The sequence below is a fragment of the Cetorhinus maximus genome, chromosome 1, assembly GCF_964194155.1.
Source record: "Cetorhinus maximus chromosome 1, sCetMax3.hap1.1, whole genome shotgun sequence".
NCBI lineage: Eukaryota > Metazoa > Chordata > Chondrichthyes > Lamniformes > Cetorhinidae > Cetorhinus > Cetorhinus maximus.
This window is the reverse complement of record NC_135879.1, coordinates 147,549,854-147,558,719: the sequence shown is the minus strand read 5'-3', so window position 1 is coordinate 147,558,719 and position 8,866 is coordinate 147,549,854.

The following is an 8,866-nucleotide window of genomic DNA, read 5'->3' as shown; positions in this document are numbered from 1 at the left end:
TGATTCCCTCGGGTAACTGCATTGCTCTCCTTGTCATTATTTCAAATAGGGTGAACCCAGCTGTCCTGCTTGGGGTAGCCCTAAGGCATTTTAGAATATTGGGCTGTTCCCTGTCTCTTGAATTGCTTTTGTGATTGATGTTTTTTTTTAAAGTTCAGTTCATCCTTTCCACCATCCCCGAGCTCTGTGGCTGGTAGGGAATGTGGAATTTCTGTTTATATTTAAATGTATACATTTCTTTAATGACCCTTCCTGTGAAATGAGTTCCCTGATCTGAATCCACCTGGATAGGCACCCTCCACTCCTTCCAGCCTACTGTCTCCTGCTGCTGTCCCGCGTCGGACCTCAATTCCTTAAACTGCCGACACAACTCTACAATGCACCTTCTTATCCTATCTTTCAATGGCTCAGTATCTTCACTTCCAGTGACGGTTCTCTCTGGGAGCCACTTAACTCTGTCTGTCATCATAGTGTTAATCCTGTGGCCTTAATTTTTGTAGCTTGCAGGCATATTAATACAATCAGTAATAAATCTATTTAGCCTTTTTCCAGCTTTCCCCTTACCTGTATCCATCTTGTGGTAAATTGTTGTTAAGTATTATTTCTCCTTACATTTCAATTCCTGAACTACAGATTCCACATAGTTTTACCTCTAAGTATTTTTTTCCCTCACCATGATCATCCTAAGATTTTCTTGATGTCAGTTTCTCTATTGTCTTGATCGTTTATAATGTTTCCTTGCTCTTTAGGCTGTATTAACTATTCCATGTCAACAAGGATCTCTGTCTCTAGATCCTTGCTTATCTCCCCCTGTGCATTTCCAATGTCTCAGTTGATGGCCAGATTATCAAATTCACTTCCCTTAAAAAAGTTTGTATATTGTGTCCTCTTTCCCTAACTCTTTCTCCTACTTGCCTCATAACATTTTACACATGCAACAGCTGCCATCTTATCTTGTTCAGGTTGCCTGGAGAGACTTTAAAATAAATAAAATATTCTCATAACAGTTTTAAAAACAGAAATCAGACATTGACATGTTCCTTATCTTCTTCTCAAACAACATTTTATTGTCTCAAAAGTAACTCAATTAATTGTGTCTGACCTGTTTCTTTTAGAATTATCCCAGATTCATTAACTCGGCCAAAAATTGGATTTTTGCCAAACTTTGTCAAGGTCTTGAGCTTAGTTTCATATTTTGGGAACAGACTTACAAATACAAAAGCTTGCAATATTTTAATCAGTGCCAATTATTGTCAAACCTTTTAAAATGAAAATTCCCTTTTGAGAAATTTATCACGAACCAAACCTCAAAATTTTCAACTTAGTAAGAAATGTAATTTACGCTATCAAAATTAAAACTACCTCTTTCTTATGTGATAAAAACAAAAAGCTAAAAGCTACTGCGGATGCTGGAAATCCAAAACAAAAACAGAATTACCTGGAAAAACTCAGCAGGTCTGGCAGCATCGGCGGAGAAGAAATCAGTTAACGTTTCAAGCCTTCATGGCCCTTCGGCAGAACTGAAGCATAGTTAGGAGAAGGGAGAAATATAAACTGGTTTAAGGTGGGGGTTGGGAGGGGGGGGGGGGCTGGGGGGGGGGAGAGAAATTGAGGCTGTGGTGATTGTGGAGATAAGCAGTGATAGGAGCAGATAATCAAAAGATGTCACAGACAAAAGGATCAAAGAGGTGTTGAAGGTGGTGATATTTGTCTAAGAAAAGTGCTAATTAAGAATGGAAGACAGGATACTCAAAGTACAGCTCTAGTGGGGGTGGGGTGGACAGACTAACAAGGTTTTAGTTTTAGATTTAAAAATAATGGAAATAGGTGGGGAAAGAAGAATCTATATAAATTATTGAAAAAAAAGGGGGGGGGTGGGGGGAGAAACGGGGTGGGGATTGGGGGAGGGGGAGTTTAAGATCTAAAGTTGTTGAATTCAATATTCAGCCCGGAAGGCTGTAAAGTTCTTATGTGTATTGATTTGTATCCAAGTTATAATTCCCAATTGTTTATCAACATATTCTTTATCTCAGAAAGCATCCTAGTGATTCAAAAGAAATCTTCTAAACTACACTGCACTTTACACCTCAAGCCTTGTCCCAACTTCAAATAACAGTGCTGTTGGGATGCAGATTTCCTTTCATATTTAATTCATCTCTTCAAAAGAAACCCCTTTTTATCCATTGGAACCACCTAGACCGTGTGTTTATGCCTTTTGGTTTTCCTAGAATCCCTTGAACTTCAGGTAATTTTTCCCCTCAGAATTTTAGAATACTAACTCGTATGAGTTAATGTAACTCGTATGTATCAATCCCAATCAGCTTGGAAACTGGTGATGATAGTCTGCAAGGGGATGGTACAAAGGTTGGTTCATCTAACCCTGTTTAGCTGTATGATACCTTCAAATTGCGATTTTTTTTGCCAGAAATCTCAACTCAAACCTTATACTCAAAACTTTGGAATATTTTAGTATACTTTTCCTTAATCTAACATGGGGCTTTCAGCCCTAAAATGCTGAACTACACACACAAATGACAATTTACGGAAGAAAACACATTAAATCTCACATACAAATGCTTCCTTGCACACAAACAAACATATATTTACAGGTATGTATTTATATTCCTGTATCCTTAACTTAACGACTTAAAACTCTCATATTCTAAACGAAACTTCAAATAGCAGTGGGGGAAATAAAGGGATCTTGAAGGCTCCACCTATAGGGACCATCAAACTGATGAAAGCTCACATTTCCCCTGCTACTGCCTGTCAGTGCTTATTAACCTCCTGGGGTACCCCCTTTTCTCTCTTTCTCTCTCTCTTCAGCACAAGCAGCTCTTGTAACTTAGATCAATTCATTTTTTTTAAGTTACAGAAAATTCAGTAGCGGACCTTTCGGGTCCCAATCACATTTTCAGGAAAATCTTGTCATCCCGCACGGGATGCGGTTGTCCTGAAAACTGTACATACGTCTCCCACTTCCGCTCTGCATAGTCCATTACGGACTCACCCTTCTTCTGTACTACGGACGTTATACACCCCCAATTCATCTCTCCCTCCCCCAAGACTTCCTTAACTGCTTCCTCAAAGTTCCTGTGCAGGGCTGTCGCCTTCTCCCAATCCGGGACGTCGCCAGGTTTCGCCCAGTCTCCACTTCTAAACTGTAGGGGCAACCTTCCCCAAATATCCCCTGGGCATTTCGCCTTCACCAATATGTGGGTGTCAAGGGGGTGCATTGCATGGAAATCTTGCATTTCCCGCAGTTTGGTCCAAAAATCTGGGTTGCTATGCCGAGTTTTAAATCTCAGCAGTTCTTTAAGCAAAACCTGCTTCTCCCCCGGGCTGAATGGTACCTGCTTAACTTTCTCTGTAACCCTCTCAATCTCCTCATCCTCCCCCCATTCCTCAGCCCCCTTTCTCCCTTCGGTTTTTAATTCACCTTTCCTGACTTTACTTTTCCTAACAATTATTGCCATAAGATCCACGGGATTCAACGGGCACAGTGGGGCAGTTGGTTCGTATGAGGATGGTTTTGTCCCAACTCCATCATAGGTTTCTCCTTCGGAGCTCTCCTCCTCTTGATCAGCATCACTACAAGTTGCTGCCACTGTTCTGATCTGTCCTGGATCTGACTTTGTCTCTCTGTCTCTAATCGACTGGAACTTATTATTAATCCGTCTACACAACTGCAGGTACAAGATAATAATAACCATCACCCCATTCTTTTCCTTATCGTTTTTCTGCTCTATCCACCACTTTTTTTGTTCTCCGTGGGTTCCCTGTGGATTCCATCCCTCTTTCTGCATTTTTGTGATTAGTCTTGCCTGTTGTTCCGCTATGAACCTCGTAATGGAGTCCGCGGTTCCCCAGTTGAGTTCCATAGCTCTGTTCTGTTTCCCTGACGGCACTCTGTTCTTATTCCTGTCTATCTCTGTGCGGTACGTTCGCACGGCCCTAACAACTTAGTTTCTTGCTGTATGTGCGGTTTCACTTATTTCACTGGGATCTGGCCTTCCTGCGTGGCTTCGGCACTGCTAGCCCGCCTGCACGGCTCCCCCTCCTGCCCCGGCGCCTCCTGTCTCTGTCCTGTCCTGAGTCCTCCTCCTGATTCTTTGATATTCGACCGGACCGTTCTCAGGTAGGCTTACTGCACTAACTATGGGTGGTAAATGAAATATACTCACCCACTTTGCAGAACCGTCCCGAGGGTCCAATCTGATAATTCTGCCGACTACGCCAAACTGTTGTGGTCACTTTGACAAATGGACCACAGGAGTCTCAGGTACAGGTCACGATCGTTTATTCGGGCAACTGCAAGGAGAGAACCATCCCAATGCAGTTTGAGATAGCATTGTGCTAAATTACAAGTGTTCAACATATTTATACATTATTGGTCATGTACAAGAACAGGTTCCAGATTCCGATCTCATCAACATATAGGTTTACATTAAACAGACATCTCTGGTAACAGGTACATGCATCGTATGTCCCTATTTTCACCCAAGCAGATACCTTCCCTCCTACCTAAACTAGGACCATCTGTTCTTTCCCTTTCTGCTGTAAACAGGCTCAATCTTAGTTGTTTATTACAACCTAAGTCTCCAGTCTGACTCCCAGGGCCTTGCTGGTAATTGCAAACCCTGAGGGTGTACAAAGTTCAAGAGTGTATAAAGTTCATCTGGTGCTTTTTCACTGTTTATGTACTTGCAGGCACCCGCTAGAACATCACCCAAACATGGTGCAACACAATCATTGACATTCTTCCCTCCCCCTTGCAGAACTAGGAGTAGAGCAGAACTGGCAAGGGACAAGGACTCCTGTGTCTCCTGAGCCCTACAGAGGTGATGGTTCTCTGCATCACGGGATTGCTGAGACAGAATCCATGGCATCCCGCATTACTGAGGACATTTTGGATGATGGTATGCTCCTGTCTTAAGCGCCTTCTCAATTTCCACCACAGATGCTATATTCCATGCTGCGAAGATGCCCCATCATGTGATCTGGCATTCACAGCCACCAGTTCAAACAATATCACTGCATGTGCTTTATAGGCTAACATAGAGCCAGGGTGAGTACCGGGTGAGTCACTGAGCAGGACAGGGTTGCAGCCAAGTCAGGGTGAAAGGATAGTTTGTGTGTTAGCTCACTGGAGGTCAAGGTTGCAGATGAGTTCTGCTACAGGGGAATCAGATGAAGAATTCTATGGGGTAGCATACGGGAAAGCACTGATGAAAATACACACTGAGATGGTCGGTATATTGGCAGTTTTGCCATACGGTTTCTTGTCACTGTCAAGGAGAATGGAAGAATCTGGCTCCAATTTGGCAGGTATTGCACAGAGATTGCTCCTTTCCACAGTCTGCTCCATATCCCAGTCATGCTGCAGACCCAGGGGCACAGCAACCTCTGCCCCCAAACCTGTTGCAACCTTGCTGACCTGAAACATTAACCCTGATTCTCTTCACAGATGCCACCTGACCTGCTGAGTATTTCCAGCATTTTCTGTTTTTATTTCAGATTTCCAGAACTGCATTATTTTGCTTTTGTCAAAGAAAAGAAACTTGTTGCAGTTTCAGAACTAATATCCACCAAGTATCAATATATTTAGCAGTTGCAAAGAAAAATCATTCCCTGCTCTTTAACTGCACAATCACTAAGACCAGTAGATTGAATGGAAATGAGGACACTCCAGGGATCATTGCTTCATAGTCCTTCTACGGTTAGGAACAAATTAGGTTAATTTAATTACACAAGCAGGAGACAATTTTGCTTTTCTGCATGCCCCAGCAAAAGTCAGCAGTCGGATGTTTACACAGCTTGAGCAGAATACACTGGATGATCAGAAGCAGATAGAGCTAGCACAGGAGAAGCAGTAAACGTCTGGTGCGAAAGTCAGATTATCCATTCTGAGGTGCTGAAGATCTGGACCTCAGAGTCCCTGTTTTTAAAAGAGGTACACTTGCTCAGCATCAAAGATTATTGCAGTCATTGGAGCAGGTGCCTGACAACTTTCAGCACAAGGCAGATAATGTGAAAGAGTACACAACCTGCACATATGATACGGACGATAAAAACTATGATGTGGTGTAGCGTGTGGCAACCTCAGGGACATTTACAATGGAGTCTACCATCCCCATGGAAGAAGCCTTAAAGCTAATCTTAGCATCCTTTGTGAATGTTCGAACAGCTGCCATGCATACCTTGGCCTTTGCTGTCTTCTCCTTCTCTGAGTTATGTGTGAAAATAACATTTTAAACAGAATAAAACCATCCCAAGTTAGATATTTCACAACAATGTGTATGGTCACATTTACCCATAGAATTGCCTTTTGTCTCTTTGCCAAAACAAGAGCTTCATGTGATTGGGATATGTTTCTAAAATCTAATTATGAAAACAGATTGAAGATGTTAAGCTATTTGCAGGACAGCCATAATAGTCTGTAATCTTTTTATGCTATTAGGGCTTAGGCTTTAAACAATTAATATGGAAATAAACACTGAAAATCTTAGTGGACCCCACCTGCACCACTAGAAGTGTGATGATGTAGGATTTCCGCACACTATTGTGCCCTGGTGCTGATGCAAGCTGAAATGCTGAGGTCAGGCAAATCTACATATTTTGGGCAGGCATCTGTGCCATTTCAGTGCACTGAGGCATCTATCCCATTAGCAGAGTAGAAAGACAGGAATTTCACTGCGTCATCTTGCCAGATTTCTGGGCCAGAGTTCACAGTGAACATTGAGTTACAGGGAAGAATGAGATAAAAGTGAAAAAAAGTCTAAACCTGAATTCTGTGCCTCAAACATCTGTGTGTATCCCAGCAGAACTGTTGAAGTGCAGCCATTTGGGATCTCAACTACTCAAGTTGCTAAAGTTTTCAGGGTTCAGGGGTTAGCTCTGTTTTACATAGCAAAGGCCTGCGCCATTTTGTGCATATCTCTGTTATCCATCAGAGGCCAGAAAGTCAGGTCCAGGCACTGCAATTCACCATCTCCTTTCTGGAAAGGTGAAATAGGTTTTACTTCTGCTTCCTGTATTAAGATACTTCTAAACATTTTTTTAAATTGGCTTTAATTGCCTTTTATTCAAGGGTCCCGGACAGGATCTTGGCCTGGATCTGAAGTGAGCTGTATGCTAGCTCCTTGTGAGGCTAAAAAAGCTAAGGTTCCTAATACACGGAGTCCCCACTCTTGGCTTTGCCCTGACCTCAACTACCGATTCCATCAAGGAAATTCCAGTACAGAGCCAGGACCCAGAGGGTCCCACTTAATAAGCAGCCTTTCAGTTGTTTCCTGCTAGTTGTGCTGGGGTGCATTTGTAGATCCCTTGGTGTGTTTGTTTCATTGAACACTCAAGAATAGTCTTGAGGATCACCAGTATGAAAGTAAATGGCAATCATCGTGGTTTCAGAATGACAACATCCTACCTGACTAACCTGTCGGCATTTTTCTCAGAGTATTAAAGAGACAAAATCAAGTAATTTTGTCTATTTTTGATTTGAGGATTGTCTCCTTAAATCCAGCCATTGTACCTAAGATGTTTAAAAAGCGACTGCAGTGGAAATTCTTGCACCAACTTAAATTAATATAATGGGGGAAATTTCCATCTTCACTGGCTGGCTAGTAATCTGGCAGAAAGGATATCTCACCTGTTCTGGAATCTGCCTGATTTTCATTCCGTTGATTTCCATTTTATTATTTTCATGAAATGAGGAGCAGCAGGAAATTAATGGCTCTCACTATGAAAACTGTTTATTCATGCATTACATGTAAAATAAACAAGTGTGTTAGTTTTCAATCATGCACTGTCATACAAGAATACTTTCCAGTCCACCTTTGGAAAACATGCATATGCAAGTTATGACATGCATAAGATTACGGTAACCAGTACACACAACAAAGGTTCTCTCTTACAATCCCTAGGTTACACTAACATTTAACTAGATACTGGACAGTAAAGGATTATCAGGGAAATCACAGAAAAAAAAATCATAGAATCATACAGGACAGAAGGGGGCCATTCACCCCATCGTGCCTGTGCCAGCCTTTTGGAATAGGTATCTAATTAGTCCCCTTTCCTCCACAAATGTTCCCTTTCCAAGTATATATCCAATTATCTTTTGAAAGATTCTATTGAAACAGTTTTGCAAATGGGGTCTGCTTATTAAAGTTAATGGTAGCACAGAGCCTGAAAGATAACTAGTTCAACTTGAAAATTTGTATCAGCAGTGTGTGAGAGGAATCATGAGATACAAGAAACAACAAATACAAGAAGCACTGCAGCAAACTCCCTTTGAAAGCACATTCAAAACCTGCAACCTCTACAACCTAGAAGGGCAAGGGCAGCAGATGCACCACCACCTGCAAGTTCTCCTCCAAGCCACATACCATCTTGACTTGAAACTATATTGTTGTTCACTGTCGCTGGGTCAAAATCCTGGAACTGCCTTCCTAATAGCACTATGGGTATATCTACACCACATGGACCGCAGCGGTTCATGAAGACAGCTCACCGCCACTTTCTCAAGGGTAATTAGGGATGGATAACAAATGCTGCCCTTGCCAGCGATGCTCACATCCCGTGAAAGAACAAAACTATGACATTTCCTGGACTTTGAGACCACAATCGTTTTCCCTTCCCATGTTCCTTTTTGCTCTTTCAAGTCTGCCACCAACACTTTTCTTCTCATAAAAATGACCCTTGTCCCTAGCCTCTGACTCCATCCCTCTCCCTGGCAACTGTCTGCAATTGAACCAGTCTGTTTGAAACTTTCGTGACATCTTTGATCCTGAGATGAACATCTGACCACATATCTGCACCATCACGTACACCGTCTATTTCTACCTCAGTAACATGACCCGATTCT